The 19,670-nt window shown below is 36.5% G+C and overlaps 1 long non-coding RNA gene across 2 annotated transcripts in view; it reads right to left on the bottom strand.

Moving 5' to 3' along the window:
• Positions 1–14,352, bottom strand: part of LOC148007678 (uncharacterized) — a 98,288-nt gene extending 83,936 nt beyond the window's left edge. For both annotated transcript variants that reach the window (XR_015646441.1, XR_015646443.1), the window contains exons 1-2: positions 14,262–14,352; positions 9,913–10,003 (exon numbers count right to left, since the gene is read on the bottom strand). This is a non-coding gene — a long non-coding RNA (uncharacterized LOC148007678). The remainder of the gene's footprint in view (positions 1–9,912; positions 10,004–14,261) is intronic.
• Between the last annotated feature and the right edge of the window lie 5,318 nt (positions 14,353–19,670).

The raw sequence follows: 19,670 nt of genomic DNA on the forward strand, positions 1-19,670 counted from the left end.
GAAAAGTTTCACTCAATATAGTGAGGAAATCTAAATCTTTTTCCTTGTCCATAAGCTGTCTTATAACTTAAAGAGAATATAAATGTAAGAAATGTAAGACCCCCCGGAGCGGGGAGACCCTCACTCAAGTCTCGGGATGATGCGACCCCCCAAGAACTCACGTGAGACCATCCTTGCTGTAATAAACATGAGGTTTATTGATAGGAACCAGTGCACTGGCGTATCCCACGCAGGGGCAGTGGAGTTCGACCCCCAGTAACTAAAACAAGGGAAATTTAAAGGAAGAAACCTCAACCCCAGCGGGTAGGAAGGGCATCATAGGAAAAAGTCGAGAATACCAGTGGAAAAAATCACAAGGAGGAGCTTCCTGTTTCTCAAGTTTGTTTACTTTATGGTCCATCAGTTCGTGGAAGAAGCTTTAGGCTTCTCAAGATTGTTCTCTAAGGGCATTATCTTAAGTCCTTTTATCTAGTTCCTGGGAGAGCAGGCTCAAGAAATGTGGCCTTTTACCTACAGGTAGAGGGCAGGGTCTGGAATTTGAGGTATTTGGGTCTTTTTTAAACTTCTGACTTCTTAGCTGCATTTTTTATTCTTTCAGTAACAGTAAATAAATATAGATTCTGAACTATTAGCCTAAATTATGTACAGTGGGACATTTCCTTTCCCAGGCTCTATAATTCCATCCCTGTCTCTTATGTTTGTCTAATAATTGAAACATAGCATGATACTTTCACATCTCTTGAACACCAGTTTCATAAATTCCAGTGACAGGGATTGTTCAAGTAAAAGATTATTGACCTCTAATTTGAACTTTTTATGTGCTATTGGGAATCAGAGAATATTATTCATTGTTGGAAAAAGAAGATTTAAGTGGAAAGTGAAGCTATTATGTAAAAAAATAGTTCTTTAAATTATTGAAATAAGAGAGGTGCTTATGTGTAAATAGTTTAACAAACTTTTCCTGAGCTCTGGAGTTTTATCCATGCAAGAAGAGAAAAAAAGAAAAAAAGCAAACAAACAAACAAACCAAGAAAAAAACAAAATTATATATCCTGATAATGACATACTTTCAATCCTTAGTCAAGTTTCATTCAGGATTATTTACTTTGTTAATGATATCTTTACTTTTTACATAAAATCATTTTAACAAAATAATTTTTCAGTGAACAAAGCACTCACCGGCCTCTACACAAATGTATGTTTCTTATCCCTCCCTGTTTTAAAGATCAAAAATCTCTTTTATACTTAGTAATTTTCCATCCACTGTTATTTTATTATAAACAAAGTTTTAGCTATTAACAAAATCCCAATAACCTATGATGTCCTCCCATTCAACATCTATAGGCAGATTCCACAAGAATATTGTGTAATTTTTTTTAAATATAAGACACATATACTCAAAATAAATTTCACTACAATCATGTGTGTGTGTGTGTGTGTGTGTGTGTGTGTGTATAATTGTATGAAAAATAGCATGATAACTAATAAAGAAGTATGTGGAAATTATGTAGTAACAAGTAACTAATGTAAAATTTTGTATCTCACTTTTTTGTTAGACACATGATGGTAGAAATAGTACAGAATGCTAGAACTAAATGAAAATTTGTTTCGGACATCCATATTGTATTTAAGGAATAATATCTAAATTGATGTTTTTTTAAAAACATATATTACCTTTCACACCAATAGAGAAAATGCAAATATATTCTTTGATTAAAAAAAGCCAAAGTGACATATTAGACAGCTTTTGCAATCAGAGAATTAATGCTAAACTTTTTGTTTCCTTATGTATGAAAGCACAACTTTTGAAGGACAGTCATGTAAAAGTATATTTAAAGAATGCAGCCCTAATATGAAGAAATGCGTTTTTAAAAATCTGTATCATTGTAAATTCATTAGTTAAAAAACAGTTCCTAAACTTGGAAGTGAAGCAACAAAACATCCCTAGGTCCACAGAGTCTGAGCCTGGTCACCATCTACAAAAGGAAAAGCAGGCTAGGGCTGAAATTTTTTTTGAGCTTGAGGAAAATTGTATGAGGACATGAACTTTGCGCCATGTTATTTCCTAATGTTTCCTCTGCAGTCAAGTCCAGTCTGTGATCCAGGATTGTGAGGTTCTTTTTGTTGCCAGTATTGCCAAGAGGAGTACAACACTGCAATGGGGATTTAGTGAAGGGGTTGGTAACTGCAAAGGAGAGTATGTACTCTGTTACTCATCTTTAACATTGATTTTCAACATTCCATGGAAACAAACACCTTTCCAATTTTACTGTGTTCTAAATCATGCCTAAAAATCATCTAGGAGTAAGATTCTACAATAATTTTAACAGATAAAGATGATATCTACCACAAAGAGAACTGTTAAGAATTAGTCATGGGTGGAGGAATAATGTGGTATATAAAATATAACACAAAAATTTCAATGAAGCCTTCTTATTTTGATATTTTAAGTTTAGGAATTTAATAATTTCTATGACTTTAACAGTTGCAATGTTGGCACCACTTCAAGGCTATTCTCTGCAAATTGCTGAAACAATGTGTTAATAAAAAGATTCAAAAGTGCAAGTGACACTCCTCTGTCACTGGTAGGAGTGTAAACTTTTATATCATGATGGAAATTATGTTGGCAGTTGTTCAGAAACTTGGGGATAACTCTACCTCAAAAATCAGCTACATACCCAGTGATATGCCTAGAAAATGCTCCAACATTCCACAGAGACACTTGCTCAACTCTGTTCACAGCAGCTTTATTCACACTAGCTAGAAACTAGAAACATCCTAGATGTCCGTCTGTTGGGTGGTGGGCTGTGAAACGTAGCCAGATTACTGTTCAATATCCGTCAGATCCCCAGGGACCATAAGAGACAGTTGGAACATTCCCAGTCTCGCAGAAGATCAGGACACTTTCATGTAGCTACAGCCCCCACACCCCCTTGCAGACAATTTTGAGACACATCAGTCACATAAGGCAATGCCCTAACCCCTTATCCACAGGTGCGGATGGGACCACAGTCATGTAGGCTCAAGACAGATCAGTCACATAGATGCAGGATCATGGCCCCAAATATGTAGATGCTGTATTCCCAAGCTCTCAGGTCAAAGCAATAGAAATTACCTGCTCTTAGACCCTGACCCACCCTGCAATATATTTAAGATTCCTATCCAGAAGGATTAAAGGTGTGCAGGAATTACTCCATAGTCTGAGAGCTTTCATAGGAGCTGTAACACTGTCATGCAGGGAAGAGATCGTTCCCTAAAATTGCACCAGAAGATTCAGTGTACCCCTTGCCACCTACTCACACTCAGACTGACTTAGCTGGCTTGAGCAACCGAAGCTGCAGCGGCAAAACTGGAGGGCGAGCAGCAGCAGCAGCATGGCAGCAGAAGCAACCTCCCACGACTTGTCTGAGTTTTCTCCACTTCCTCTGAACCTGTGTATCTAGCTGGACCAGAGATATCTGTGGAAAGGCTCAAGCATGAAGGCCAATATCGCTCAAATAAAGAATGGATAAAGAAAATGTGTAACATATACAAAATGGAATATTAGCCATCTACTAAAAACAAAGACATCATGAATTTTGTAATCAAATGAATGGAATTTGACAATATCAGGCTCAGTGAGGTAACCCAGTCCCAAATTGAGAGGAATGAGAAATACTCTCTTAGAAGTGGATATTAGCAATTAAATACATATTCCATGTTACAAACCATAGACCCAAAGAAACTAAACAAGAATGAAGGCCCAAACAGGAAGCTTGAATCTCACTTAGATAGGGGGTAAAATAAATAGAAAAGGCAAATTCAGGGAGGGAACCAAAAATCAGGGTAAATGGGAATGGGATTCAGGACCAGATGTTGGGAAGGTCAGGAGAAGACCATGAAAATGAATGGAAATCTGCAACTGACAGGTAGGAGGAGGTACACATGGAATGAGTGATTTCCCAAGATTCAACACGGGTGACATTAGATGTGAGTCACAACACCGATGAAACCAGGAAAAGACCCCAGTAGAGCAATAGAGAAAAAAACAAACCTACAAAATTTTCAACCCCAAATTTATCTGATATATAAGAAAAGAAGGTACTGGGAAGGAAACAATTATAGGGCCAACTTGTGACCAATCCCATGGGCAAGCACCAGTCACTAACACTATTAATTATACTCTGTAATACTTGCAGACAGGACAATGTCCTGTGAGAGACTCCACCAAGCAGCTGTCTCAGACAAGTACAGTAACCCACAGCCAAAGACTGGATGGAGCTGAGGGAGTCTTATGAAAGAATATGTGGAAGGATTTCAAGCACTGACAGGATAAGAACTAAAGTCAAAGATGAATAGTGTCAACTATTCTGCACCCTTGCTTGTCTTGGAGTCTAAACTAAAAACTATAACATAAACCATGTGGACCTAGGCCTCATTGCACATTGCAGCTTGGTTGTCATGAGGGTCCCAAAACACTGGATTCTGGGAGAGATCCAAAGCTCTCTTCTCTGTGTCAGACATGTTCTTCTACTTGGACTGCCTTTTGTACCTTCAGTGGGAGAGGAAGCACCTATCTTTGCTGAGACTTGAATTGCCTGGGTGGCAGGATGCCTAAGCAGCCCCCTCTTGCTGAAATATTTATTCAAGTTTGAACAAATATGTAAGTCAGGAAACTAATACTATGTGTCTCTGTTTCATGGGAGGTGAGTGTTTACAAACCATGTTCTATAAAATATTAAGGGAAACTAGTGACAGACTAAGTGTCTTACTTAGGGTTTTACTTCTGTGAATAGAAATCTTGACCAAGCCAATTCTTAAAAGGATGACATTGAAATGGGGCTGGCTTACAGGTTCATAGATTTAGTCGTTTATCTTCAATGTAGGAGCATGTTAGTGTCTGGGCAGACATGGGGAGGCAAGAGTTGAAAGTTACATCTCTATTATGAAGGCAGCCAGCAGAAGATTGTAAGCCAGATAGCTAAGACGAAGAGTATTAAAGCCCACACCAACAGTGACACACCTACTCCAACATTTCCTGACAGTGTCACTATGTAACCTAAGCATATACAATCACTCTGAATTAAGTGGTCATGGTAGTGCAAGCTGAGATTTGAGGAGTGAATAAGACAAAGGATAAATATCCCTAAAGATATTTTGAAAAAGGTGTACGGAAGCAAACATCTGTAAGAGAGGCTTCACTGCATAAATGTACATATAAATATTTAAATAGGGTTAACTTGTAGTGAGACAATGATTTCTCCACTTGACACTATAACCTAACAAATACATACTTCAGTCCCAGTATTGAGTTGTCTAATTTGACTTTACTTTCCAGAGATTTCCCATTCAGTTCAGGCAATTACAAACCTTTTTGGTTTCCAGACAGAATTTGAAAGTAAGACTCTATTGCTGAAGTCAAAACATGGTTCAGTCAAAAAACAGATAAAATTTTACCTAGTATCGATTGATCTATAAGCTTGATTCTACTGTGAATCTTAGTGGATAGCTTTCTTAGTACTAGAATGTATGAAGCAGGCTACTGCAAGAGAAATGTAATCAGCACTTTGTTGAAGCTTAGAAACACTTCATTCCAATGGAATCCCTCTGATACAATGATATACTGCCTATCAGGAGATTAACCAACATTTTAAATCCGAATTGTGTCCCAAAATGAAATCTATAATCAGCACTGTCTTAAGGAGTAGGATCCTGCACCTAAACATGGCCTTCATACTACTGGCACATCTACCACTATTACTATACTAAGTCATCTTCATTTAAATCAACCCATAATAACTTATAATCATTCCTATATATTAGTGTACCCATGAAAAATATTCAGAGAATAGAAAATCATGCATAAACATGTATAAAGGAGTAGGCATAGTTTATTATTTAAATGGGAAGGCAGTGATTCTTGTTCATATTATATAAGTTAATGTATGTAATTTACGTATTTAGTATATGTAGTTGTTTCTGTGTCAAACTTTGTGGTATAATAATGATATCATCTATTAAGTTGATAGATTCCATAAACCTACGTGGATGGGCCTTTCCATGAATTTATGATCATTTAATAATTAAAACAATGAATACAGAAGAAAATACCTTCATGATATACATAAATATCATTTGTGAGCTTATGGGGGAAGTATAAAAGCAAAGGCAATGTGAATAATGCATCATGATTGTAAATTGCTAGCGCCAATATACCATGTAAATTCTATAATGTTTCCCTTGACCCTTTGTGAGCATTCCTAATAGAGTTCATAGGCACATCCAGATCATGTCCAAGACAGAGGTTAATGCTAACAGCAAACCACACTACTGAGAATAGGACCCACTTGGGGCTGAAGGGGCTTGCAACCCTATAAGAACAACAATGCCAACAAATCAGAGCTTCCAATGACTAAACCACTATGGAAAGACTATACGTGGACTGACTCTGGGCTCCAACTGCGTATGTAGGAGAGAATAAACTTGTTGGGGCACCAGGGGAAGAGGAAGCCTTTGATTCTGTGAAGGATGGAATCCAAGTGCAGGGGATATGGGGTGCCAGTAAGGGGGATGGATGGACAGAATACCCGTATGTGGGAGGGGAAGGGATTGGGGTTTATGGAGGAGAAACCGGGAAAGGGAATAACATTTGAAATGTAAGTAAAGAAATACCTCTAATTAAAAATTAAAAAAGAAAGCAAGTAGTATTGGAATTAATCAATTTGTTGTACTGCAATATTTTTTATGTGGCAGTAAATATTCTCTTAATCCCCTGAGAGTGCTGTGCAATAGTAAATATATGTAGAAACAAATTTTTTAACAACTCTAAAATAAGAAAATTTTGATCTTAGGTGCTATGTATGTTTCAGTTTAATCTATGAGTTACATCCTAACTACAGAGTAATCTTAGGAACTAAATTCGCCAAATTTGAATTTTATGAAAGGTGCTTTATCATCCGCTTGTGATATGTGGGTGATTGTGGAGGCAGGTTTATACTATGGAGAATCATTTTTCTAAGGAAAATTAAACTGAGACAAAACTAAGGATGAAAAAGAAGAGGACAACTTCAAAAAATCAGTCCTGTAGCTAAATAAAAAATTAGTTTCCATAAATGTTTATATGCTTGTGAGATTCAGAAAAACTTTTGCAATGCTCATTTCCTGTGTTTTCTAAATATTTTAGAAGTATTATTTTGAATAAGTAGGGAGAGAGTGGGCAGCCTTGTGTAGTCCCTGATTTTAGTAGGGGGAGAATGGGGAGGGGAACACCCAGATAGAAGGGGAGAGGGAGGGGTTACGGGGATGTTGGCCTAGAATCCTGGAAAGGGAATTACAATTGAAATGTAAATAAGAAATACCAGTAAATAGGTATATAGATGTATAGATGGCGTATGTATGAAGTTGTAAGAGAGGAAATAAATACTTTAGAATCAGCATTATTTTTATTCTAAAAGAAAACATGAGTTACCAATGTTGAACCCCCAGTGAACTAGACTGTTGGGGGGAGGGCGGCAATGGGGGGAGGGTGGGGAGGGAACACCCATATGGAAGGGGATGGGGGAGGGGGATGTTTGCCCGGAAACCGGGAAAGGGAATAACACTCGAAAAGTATATAAGAAATACTCAAGTTAATAAAAATAAATAAATAAATAAAGTTACTGGTATGCCAAAAAAAAAAAAAAGAAAGAAAACTGCACAGCAAAAATCTTTAACATGGAAAGGCAAACAATGCAGATAAATTTAAAATGTGAGATAGAGGTTGAAGCCTTTCTAATGTAATCATCATATAAGGAGGCTTCAGTTGTTGCTTTAACGTGGACCTGATTTGTCCAGTATGCAGGTGAGGAATAAACCTTGGGAGAAATAAACTATCCTCTTGAGGAACTCTGATGCAGACATTCATTCAGAGGCAAAGAAAATCCACTTTCCGGGCTGAATGTTTTTATATCATACAGTGAATCTACACACAGTACAGAGCCAATTTTCTGGCCGTACTGAAAACAAGTCTATTTCTTAGCAGTTATCTGAGAGTAGTAACAGACATAACTGTGAGAATCTACATCTCCGGCTGGCTGTCAAGAGCACTGCCACAAGCTTGGATTCTGAGGAAAATAACATGGTTATTCTCACATGGAAATAATGTTTTTTAAAGTGATTTGTCACCATTATTTAATTAATGATTTTGTTTACATTTCAAATGATATCACCTTTACCTTTTATCCATTCACAATGCCCCAACTAATTAACCCCTCTCTCCATCCCATTTGACTCTGTGAGAGTAGTTCTCCACCCATTTATCCACTCCTGCCTCACCGCCCTAACATCATCCTATGTTGGGGCATCAAGCCTTCAGAGTACCAAGGCCCTTCCCTCCTGCTGATGTCAGATGAGGCCACCCTCTGCCACATATGTATCTAGACCCCTGCAAAACTCCAGTTATCCTGCTTGGTTGGTGGTTTAGTCTCTGGTAGCTCTGGGTGTTCTGTTTAGTTGATATTGTTCTTGCTATGCTGCTTCAGTCCCCTTTAGCTCCTTTGGTCCTTCTAGGAGCTTTTCCATTGGGGTGTTTAAGGCTCAGTCTGATGATTGGCTGTATCTACATCTATTTTGGTTATGTGCTGGTAGAACACCTCAGGGAAAAACCATACCATGTTCCTGTCTACAAGTGCTTCTGGGCATCAGCAGTAGTATTGGGGTTTGATATCTGTGGACAGAATGGATCCCTACATAGCACAGTCTATGGATGACCTTTCCTTCACTTTCTTTTCGATTTTTTGTCCCTGTCTTTCATTTTGGCAGGAACATTTCTGGATTAAAAATTTTGAGATAGGTTTGTAGTCCCATCCCTCAACTAGGGATTCTGCCTATTTACTGCAGGTGGTATCTACAGGTTCTATCTCCCCTTTGTTGGGTATTTCTGCTTTTGTCATCCCTCTTGGGTCCCAGGAGCCTCTTGCTTCCCTGGGTTCTGGGAATTTTAGTGACTACCACCAGTTCCTCATTCCTCACTTCTAGTTACTTTTATTCAGTGTCCTGACCATCTGTACTTTACTTCTATCAGTTCCAAAACCTAATCCTGTTGTATCTTTTTCCTTCTCCCTCCTCCCTTCCTTTCAGTTCCCTCCCTTCCTCTATCTCCTGTGATTATTTTGTTCCCTTTTCAATGTAGTATTGAAACATCCACATTTTTGTCTTCCTTCCTCTTAACCCAGGTATTGCTCAACTTTGTGACCATAAACAAGTGATTAAATAATGAAAATATGGTACGTTTACACAATGAAATGTAACTCGCTTGTAGAATAATGGAATCATGCAACCCCTGCTTAAGTGGTTCGAACTAAAAAAAGTCATCCTGAGTGAGAAAAGTCATGGTGAGTGAGGTACTCAGAACGCCGAAGAGAAATATAGTATGTGGCAATTTAAAACTGCTTGTTAGGCTTTAAATCTTACAAATGCACATAAGAATCCTTAAATCCTCAGAGGTAAGATATAGAGTGAGAAACTAGAAAGGACTGAAGTTTTTCCTAAGTAAGTAAAAATATAATTAAATCTGGATGCTTTTGGGCTTATGTTGTTGTGGAATGGGATTATTAAATTGAGAAATGGAAGAAGGTAGACTAAGGGAGAGCAGAATCTATGGACTTTCTGAAAAATGTTATAGAAAAATACCTCAGTAGAAGCTCCTTAATATATTATATGCAAATGAATATTCTTAAAATGCATCACCAAATAATTGGGAGAGTACAACCATATTGCCTTCTCCCACAACCAATCCACCCCCGTCCCCAGTGTCACGTATGAGTTATATCTAACTGAGTTTTAATGACTGAGACTTCACAGAAACTCTCAAACAACTTACATTACTGCCCACACTATTGTCCACTTTACATAAACTGATGGCAAAGTCATATTGATGAGATAACACTTACCTACCTCCTGAACATGAAGATGTTAAGCTCATGACCGGATGGAGTATTCACTCTTCTTGAAAGTGTTCATGAATTGGCAAGTTTATTCATACTTCCTGAGGAGAATAGTAAAGAAGAACTTAGCTGAAATCCTTCAATTTACAATGGTGGGCTCCGTACAGTGTACGTGTTTCAATATTGGTACAAATGCAATAAGCGTTAGTAACAATTATTGGTTGGATTCAATGCTCAGTCCATGAGGTTCATTCATGACATTGCTCATGTGCCCAAGAAAAGAGAAGTAAGTAAATTGTGGACCAAGGGACATACCCAACACCAGTTTTTTCTGGAAAAGCAATGTAGCGATTTAATGAATCCTAATGATGTTCTGTTATTCCCTTTAATAAGTATATTGCTCAACCATGGTCACAGAAGCTACTATTTGTTATAGATGTTATAGATGGGAACAAACAGAGAGACACATATCTGAACAATGTGTAAAGAGTAAGAGAGATTCGATACCTCAGTCATAAATGAAAATAATCTTCATCAATATTCTCCTTTCACCTCTCATGAATATTTGTGTTGGGAGAAATCTCAGAGCCAGTGCGAATGGAAAGAAAGTGAACAAGGAAACACTGTCTTCCAAATTTAAGAGACCTGACAGATGAAACCATATAGATCATGAAAACATGCATATGGTTTGCATACAATAAATTGAAATGCCTCCCTACTGAGACAAAGAATTAAACATGACCTCCCATCTCCATCCAAGAAGGTATGTCCAATATACAAGTGCTCCTGAAGGAGAAATTAGTTTAATGTGGTGGAGACTCTCTGATTATAGACACCACATTCATGGAAGATTTTCTTCAAAGCAGTACACAGTCAAATCATATGAACTTAATGGTATTTTGACAATAATTATTGATTCATAATGCTTTGTCTCTAGACATCAAAACAGATATCATTGAACAGAAAAGAATGTAGGAAAGAGCCTCAGTTAGTCTCACCTGATTTCATGGTAAGATCATGTGTTAATGACACTATATACTTTGTTTCCTGGACATAGAGAACTCAACCTTGAACCATCCAAGAAAGCTATCCCTGGTGGTTATCATTCATAATGATAAAAAACAATAAAAAAAAACAGAAAAAAAGACAATGATTTTCTCATCCATTAATTAGCCTTATATGTTATAATAATGATTTGCCTGGTACAATTCACGAACATTGAAATTGTGAAAAGAACATTTTGTGCTTAGCTAACCACATTATTAGTTAGAATGGATGTCACTTCCACAGGAGAGAATTCAGGAGTGGTAGTACAAAGTTTGTCAAAAAACTTGGCTAGGGAATTTAAAGACCTTAGCAGAGAACACACTAACATTGTTTTTTCCAATGTCCATTTTGTCAAGTCCCCTTTTAAATATTTCTGTTATGTCTGTAGGTATGTGTTGATGATTATTTCAGTAGATAATTATCTTAATACTAATGGTATTCTTTGCACAAAAATAAATAACTCTGTGATGGTTTGGGAACATTTCGCCCAGGGAGTGGCACTGTTAGAAGGGGTGGCCTTGTTAGAGGAAGTGTGTCACTGTTTAGGTGGTCTTGGAAACCATCCCCCTAGCAACTTGTGGATGCTCAGTTTGTTCCTGGTTTCCTTTAGTTGAAGATGTAGAACTCAGCACCCCCTATACCATGCCAGCCTGGATGCTGCTATCTGCTATGCTCCTGCATGAACCTCAGAACCAGTAAGCCAACCCCAATTAAATGTTGTTCTTTATAAAACTTACAATGCTCATGGTGTCTGTTCACAGCAATAAGCCCCTTATACAGACTACAAAAAGCACTGTGAATAAGCAACTGAAAGTACTCAGACACAGTTGGGAATTCTAAAGTTCCCCATACTAGGTTAAAGCTCATGGACTGGAAGAAATGCTGTGGAATATCTCTATAAGTGGCCTTGTTACTGTAAACATGGCCTCCTGATTTTATGGTTACATGTGTGTCCTTCACAAGATTATGCACACATGCAGATAAGGAAGAAGGAGGGTGTCTCCATATTCCAACCCCACCTGCACACATTCTTATTGATATAGATGGGTTCTCGTTTAGCAAGTGTTCTGTTTCCTTAGAAATGTGGTCACTATTAAAAATAAACAGAACATATTTCAGAATAATAAAACAAGATACAACAATCTCAGAGCCAGCATGATCCTGAAAGGAGAGAAACTCAAAATATTTTCATTAAAATCAGAAACCCAACAAGGAAGTTTTTTCTTCTTGTCTTATTCAGTACAGTATTAGGAGATTACTTGAATAGGGTATGCTTTTATGTATAAAAGTTACTAAATATGACAGCAGAAACTTGATAATTTTTTTCAAGATTGTAGCAGTATGAACCAGTTAGTACAAAATCATGTCCTGAAATAAATATTTTGAGGAACAAATCATAGGAACAATATCTTTTATAAAATATATATTATATAACATTACATATAACATTGTTATAGGTAATACATGATATATAAAATATTACATATGCATATGTATAAACACCAATCATATCCTTCACAGAAATTAAAAAACAGTGTTGTAATATTATGTGGAATCAAAAAAGACTCCCTTTAGAATAAACCTGAATAATAAAAAAATGATCCATAGGTATCAGCATGACAGATTTCAATTTACACTATAACACAGGGGAAGTAGCAAAACGGTAACGATTGGTGCCCCTCTGTTATTTCTGTCTTCATTAACACCTCTTTAGGAGCAACAAACTTAGCAAACCCTCACACTGCTGTTGGCTTGGATCAACATAGGCTTGTTATTTAGAAACACTTTAAAAACCTTAAACCCAAAAAACATTTTTCAAATAAAAAAACAAAATACCACGAGTTAAAGGAAAGTATGTTTCTCTGAGGACCACTATGTCTTAAAGACTCTTATTAGTCTGCACTGGTACCTCAGTACACTCAGCTTACTGTTTTAATGGCATTCTTGAGTGCGTTAACAACTGGGAATCTGATTCTTGTTTCTGCTCCTTTTCCTTCTGTTTTATTGCTTTGTCCACCCCAATATTATGTTCTTTGTTTATCTTATTATATTTTTTTTGGAGACAGAAAGGGAAGAGATCTGGAAGCAAAGAAAGGTGAGGTGAAACTGGGAAGAGTTAAAAAAAAGGAGAACTGTGGTCACGATTTAAACAGAAAAATTAAGAATGGAAATGAAAAACTAGGACAATAAATTTTCCTTAAAAATACACCATTTTATAATGAAAACCAAAAGCAATTGCAAAAAGACAAGAAAACATACAAACAAACAGAAACAAAAGAAAAGACATGCTTTTGTGGGTTTAACTGATGGAGCATGGAAAAAATCCCCCCCCAATCTCCCCAAAAAAACACATCTGCATTTTTTTGCTTATTTATAAAATTCATCCAAATCAAGGAATAAAATCAAAGTATAGATTATATATCTAAAGATATTTCTTTCCAATCCAACACTTTATTCTTGAATCTGGGCAAAATTTAAAAATAAAAACATATTAACAAATGCCACATACTAAACACAGACTTATTGTCATAACATTCAAATTAGATCACCTATGAGATCACAGAAGAAAACGGTTTAGTACTTTGTAGTACTCTATACACTGTATGTAAGTATGTGTGTGAGTGATTGGCTGTGGGTGTGTATGTATATATGTGGAAGATACATCACATTTCCACATGTTTGCAGTTCACACACCTGTACTCTGCTAACTACTATTTCTTAACACAATTTTGCAAACCCCTTTCATGTATTATAACTACCATAACATAAAAACTCATTCTTATCTGATGCTCTAACCATTCAGAAACTAAGAGATGCAAGTCATCCAGGATCTGCTGTGTGCTTTCCCTCTGAAGATAATCTGTATGTTAACTCTCAAGTGTTTTAATTCCTTCATATCTTTCAGTCTGTGAGAGATACCAAGATACCATTTTAACTTCACTATGGATATTATTCTATGCAACATACATATACCAAATTAAATGTTCTTTTTCTTTCCTGACTGCCATTACTCCCACACACCAATAATCCACATTATTGTCAGCTATTTGAAATGCTAGTATTCACCCTGTAAGAGAAGTGAGCTAAATTGAAAAGGCAGTTTGCCTGCTCAAGGGGAGGGGCACTGCAGCAAACACAACACAAGACAGGAAATAGGAAGGCAGGTCCTGATCTGATAGCTTTCTGATCTGACTGTTCAAAGTCAAAGAAATGAGTTCTATAGAAAAATCTTCTATCAAAACAAATTTGCCATATTTAGTGTGAAAAAAGTCATGTCTATGAAACAAATTATGGGGATATGAGGGAGCTGACCTTGTTTGCTGCATTGCCTTGCGGACCATTCTTAGGGTGGATGAGACAGGAGACACTGGCTGCCTCTTCTCTGAGCAGGTCCTGCTGCACTGACTTGTCTAATCACACTCCCAACCCCCAGTCTGTGCTAGTGAGCTAGCATAACCCTGCATCACGCATGCGTGCACGGTCGCCAGGCTGCAGAGATCAAAATCTTTTCTAAAGCTAATGTCAAGGCAGGCAGCCATGAGCTTTAAGCTGTCCTATTGCTAATATGACACAGGAGGCTTCATAAACCCCTGCATAAATTGGTCAGGGATAAATTCAAGGTGATTTCTGGCAATGGTGACTACATGATACTGAATTATATTCACATTTAGATCTGTATACAAAGGAAAGAAAGAGTGACTAGGAAAATGTAATAAAATTACGGAATGTACAAAAACACTAGATGCTTATAATATCAGGAGAAATCACTAGGGAATAAAATATGCTACTTTAACAACATTCTGTATTAGTCAGGTTTTACTTGATCAGGTGGATTTTTAAAATATCCTATGTGTTCATGTAAATGAATCACTTAAAATTAACATAATATCTGTTATATCATAAAAAGCATTGGTTTGTCATTCAGTGATTTTTTTTCTGTTTTAAAAATTATTGCTGTGAGATACTTAATTGTTTGTTTTTTAGATAGGGTCTTACTTCTTAGATTTAGCTCGACTGAAAATAAATTTGAAGACCAGGCTGGTATTTAACTGAGAAACTTAGGATCTTATAACTTGAAAGTGCTACAAGTAATCTCATATGCCACTACAATTATTTAGATTTTATTAATGTTATTTATTTGTGTGGTGTTTGTGTATATATATATATATCATACATATATACATATGTATATGAATATATGTATGTATTTCTCTATAACTGAGACGTTGTCTGTTATAAAAGCCTGACCCCGTATGTCTGTCTGTCTGTCTGTCTCTTCTCTCTCTCTCTCTGTCTCTTTGTCTGTCTCTCTCTGTCTCTGTCTCTCTGTCTCTCTCTCTATCTCTTTCTCTCTTTGTGTTTGTGTGTGTGTGTGTGTGTGTATGTAGAGGTATGTAGTTATGTATCTCGAGATCTTCAGATATATATATATATATATATATATATATATATATATATATATACTTGAGGCTCCTAACATGAGTTCTGTGATATAATTTTTCAGAATAGTATTAGATTTTACAAACGGAAGCATCAGTCAGGCTCTTCTGTGAAACTTTATGCCTTGGTGATTTTGATCCAAAATGAATATGCAAAGGGAGTACAAACGAAAATGTAGACAGACTCCTAATTTTACAAATTCAAGTATTTTCCAATAAATATAAATATGATATTGACTTAGTAATATTCTTTTCTTCAAGACAATGTCTACAAGGGAAAGGGAAATGCATAAGGAACTACTAAATGTGATTTGAATTTGGACAGTCTGCATTGTGGTCTATAGAGTCGTGGAAGGAAAACATTTGTAAAAATGAAAAGCTGACTTTGATTGAATATGGAAATACTCAGCTTCTTATCCCATAGTAGTAGTTCTATAAGGTATGTCTGAGTGGCTAAATTTGCTTCAATACAGGACTGAGCAGATAATTATGTCAATATATCACTTCATGACTTACCAAAAGCAAGGGGTGACCACCCTTAAACAGGCTGTGCTATTGCAGTTCAATCCCTCTGAACCTTCTGCCAGTGCTGAAGGAGTTTAAAGCTTGCTGAAAAGAAAGTTCTGCAAGATCCTCGAGTTTTAAAGTTACCTTGCAAATACTGATTCATATTAGGAAAAAAGCCTATGAAATTACAATCCTGTAGTGGATTTTTATTTTGCTTGTCAGAGGATACCCGGTATCAAGTACACAATAACTTATATTGATTTATTATCCATAAATACAATATTTGTATCAATAGATTTTTTTCTGGCTAGTAATAATCTGCATAGAATGAATTCGATTTAAACCTACAGTGTTCCATATTTATCTGCCACCGAGAAAGTTAAATACAATGGGTTTTAGTATAAAGGATTTCCTGCCTTCCAGATTTCATACAATACACACCAATGTCAATCTCTCCTGTGAGTCACATACAGAGCATGTCAAATGCAGGGGTGAATGCAAGCAGCAAACCACTGAACATTAAACAGGACCTCCTTTGGAGGAATGTGAGGAAGGATTGAAAGAGCTGAAGGGGCTTGCAATCCCATAAGATTACCAATGCCAATCATCCAGAGCTTCCAGGGAAAAAACCACTACCCAAAGACTATACATGGAGTGACCCAGCACTCTACCTGCATATGTAGTCGAGAATAGCACCAGTGGAAAGGGGAGCCCTTGGTCTTGCCAAGTTTGAACTCTTGGTACAGAGCAATGTCTGAAGGGGGAGGTTATGGGGATAGATGTGGGGAGAACACCAATAATGGGGAGGGGAAGGGTATAGGGAACTTATGTACAGGAAACTGAGAAAGGGAATAACATTTGAAATGTAAATAAAGAAATATATCTAGCGAAAAAGAGAATAATACTGGGTTTTCTAAACAAGAAAATGCATCCAATAATTTTCCGTCTATACATATACTGCATGTCAAAGTGTGATTAGGTAACTAAAATATGTAAAGAAATTCCTTTGTTTTAAAATAGTGTTTTTATCATATAAGGACCTAGTAATTGAGGATATACATGTAAAAAGATCAATCTATGGACACTGGGTTGCAGAGTTCTTGGAACGTAGAGTTCTTCACTAGCCAATGTGTTAGTGAAACGTCCCGCGCTAAGGGTCCTCAACCTGAACCCAAGGACAGGTTCACCTATGTCAATTAAATTAATTAAATTAACCCTGCTGAAGGATGAGTGAGGCTTGCCTCTCACATGATTCTACATATCACCAAGTTGGCAGATAGAATTGCCATTTCAATAGTATCTAAGTATAAAATCCTGTATGAGATCTAAACTATGCTATGAAATTCTACAGATAATAACCATGCTTTCATAATATGTGGTTGGATCCTAATTCTGGCTTTGAGACTGTTGCTTGAGAAGTTTTCGAAATGTCTGTTTACTGTTTATAGTGTCTGTGAAATGAAGAAGATTTGTACAGGTCCACTTCAATGGATACTTAACATGCAGTTTTCCTAACATGCAGTTAGAAGAGTAGTAAAAGTGTTGGATTAGTAGAACTTAAAATTAATATAAGGTATATAAGATACACTATCTGTGAATATAATGAATTCTGTACTTTCTGTTGTTGTCATTTGAATTGTCAGATGTATATTTTGTATCTGCTTAGTTTTCAAAACCCCTCCTTCCACAGCATAGATTTCTAATTTCGAAGTGTTATTCATTTTACTCATGTTTCTCTAATTAGTGGATTCCTCATTTTTCCTCCTCCTCCTCTTCCTCCTTTTTCTCCTCCTCCTTTTCTCTTTTACTTAATTTTGACTGATGTTCAAACCCTTTTAATTTTTGGAACTTGTGAGACAATTTTGCATTCTGTAGAGTAGGTTGGCCTAAAATTTCATTTGAAATTTGAATTTGACTGTGGTCATTAATTACTTTTAGATTTTTTTTGGGGGGGAAAAGACCACTAATGTTGGCACATGCCCTTATATCTAACAACATAGAGGTGTAGCCAGAGAGTGTACACTGAGTTTACTTACAGCCAGTATTACATTTTAGAATTTTTTTGTAACAACCCCAAAAATATATTAATAAAATTAAAATTGTGGTTGTAAAAGATTATTTCTTCTCTTTGGTACCTTGAGTGGTAAGCCGCAGGTTGCTGAATAGACAGCTTATATCAAAAACCACGGAGCAGAAGCAGAGAGAGCTAATTAAAGTATCTTGAGTTTTTTAAAAGATAGAAAACCATTCCTAGGGATATCTTTGTCCAGTAATAATTGGGAGTCAAATATGTGAAAATTAGAAACCAACAGTGGACATATCATTCAAACTACTGCATTCTACTCCCTGTTACCACAGTCTCACAAACAATTCATAATAAAAATGTATAGTATACAAATTTAAAAGACTCCATTAATTTTCACAGCATGAACATTGTTTAAAAGCTTAAAGTGTCTTCTGAGACTCAAGTCAATACTTTCAATGCTCCCTCAGTAAAGTCAAAAGCAAGTCACATATTTCTAGCATACATTAAATAAAATACACATTACTTTTCCTCTGAAATGAACTCAGGCTGTCCTGAGAAATGCTTAGGATGACCGCAAGCATCATATTTTTCTGCTCCACATCCAGGGTGCTGTTGTTCCTCGTGTGTAAAATATAACCGCATTTGTAATAAATTCAAATTCAAATCTGTTTATGTTAGGCAAGTATACTACCAAACATTGATACCAAGCATATATGTCTGTGAATTTTCAAGCTGCACAGCATTTCCATTTCCAAGTCTTTCACAATCCAAGTTCATCATAAGACTGCAAGTATCATTTGGAAAAAGGTTCCTTTAAAAGGATACTTTCTTACCTCAAGAGAGAAGAAAACGATGATATAAACAGAGAAAAATCAAACCATAATGGTGTTAATGAATTAACATCTTAATAATGGTGATCCATTTAATATTTTCTGGTATTATTGAAGGTCTGGGTAACTTCTCTAGCTCTGCCCTTTGCTGCATATGTGCAGCTGTTCTTCTAGGTTATGGCTCTCTCCACACCATGAATGCTACTGAAATTACTGGTCATCCTATGCTACTTGCATCCACCAAAATGTGGGATGCCTTTCACCAACTGGGCTGCACTTTTACCTGTAGACTCATCTAGCATGTTTCAGGAGACTCATCCCTCCTAGAGAGTGACAAGCCTTAGCTGCTCACTCTCATGTCTTGAAGCCTTCATAACAGTGCCCCTAGGTTGAATCTAGTTCCAAGTGAGTAACAGAGTTATAGTTCATCATTTTTGCAATACAATTTCTGCATGCTGAACCTGAGGCATGACTTTCCAGAATATTCACGTCTATGATGCTAGTCTCTTTTTTATCACAACTGATTGATTGTTTAGACTCAGGTGGCCAGGACTTATTATTCATCCAAAGTATGGTTTCTTCACTTTGTTTGCTCTGGTATTGAAATTTCTTCTTTGAAATTTCCTACAGTACATTCAAGAAACAGGGAAATTGTGGAGGATTCTGGCTAAAAGACTGAGTGTTAAATACAGTGTGCTCCTATTAATTTCTTTTTTTTTTATTTAGTGTGATGAAACAGAAATAAGGAGAGAAAGAGAGGGGAGGAGGAGAGATATTAAACAAAAAAACCTCAAGGATAAGTAGATTTTGAAAATGTTAGCCAATAGAGGATATAAATCATTTGAGAAGACATTTCTCACAAGGCATCCAAAACACGATGAAGAGAAAGTAAATTCAAGAACGAGACACGTATGAAATC

The sequence above is a fragment of the Rattus norvegicus genome, chromosome 1 (assembly GCF_021556685.1).
Source record: "Rattus norvegicus strain SHRSP/BbbUtx chromosome 1, alternate assembly SHRSP_T2T, whole genome shotgun sequence".
Lineage (NCBI taxonomy): Eukaryota > Metazoa > Chordata > Mammalia > Rodentia > Muridae > Rattus > Rattus norvegicus.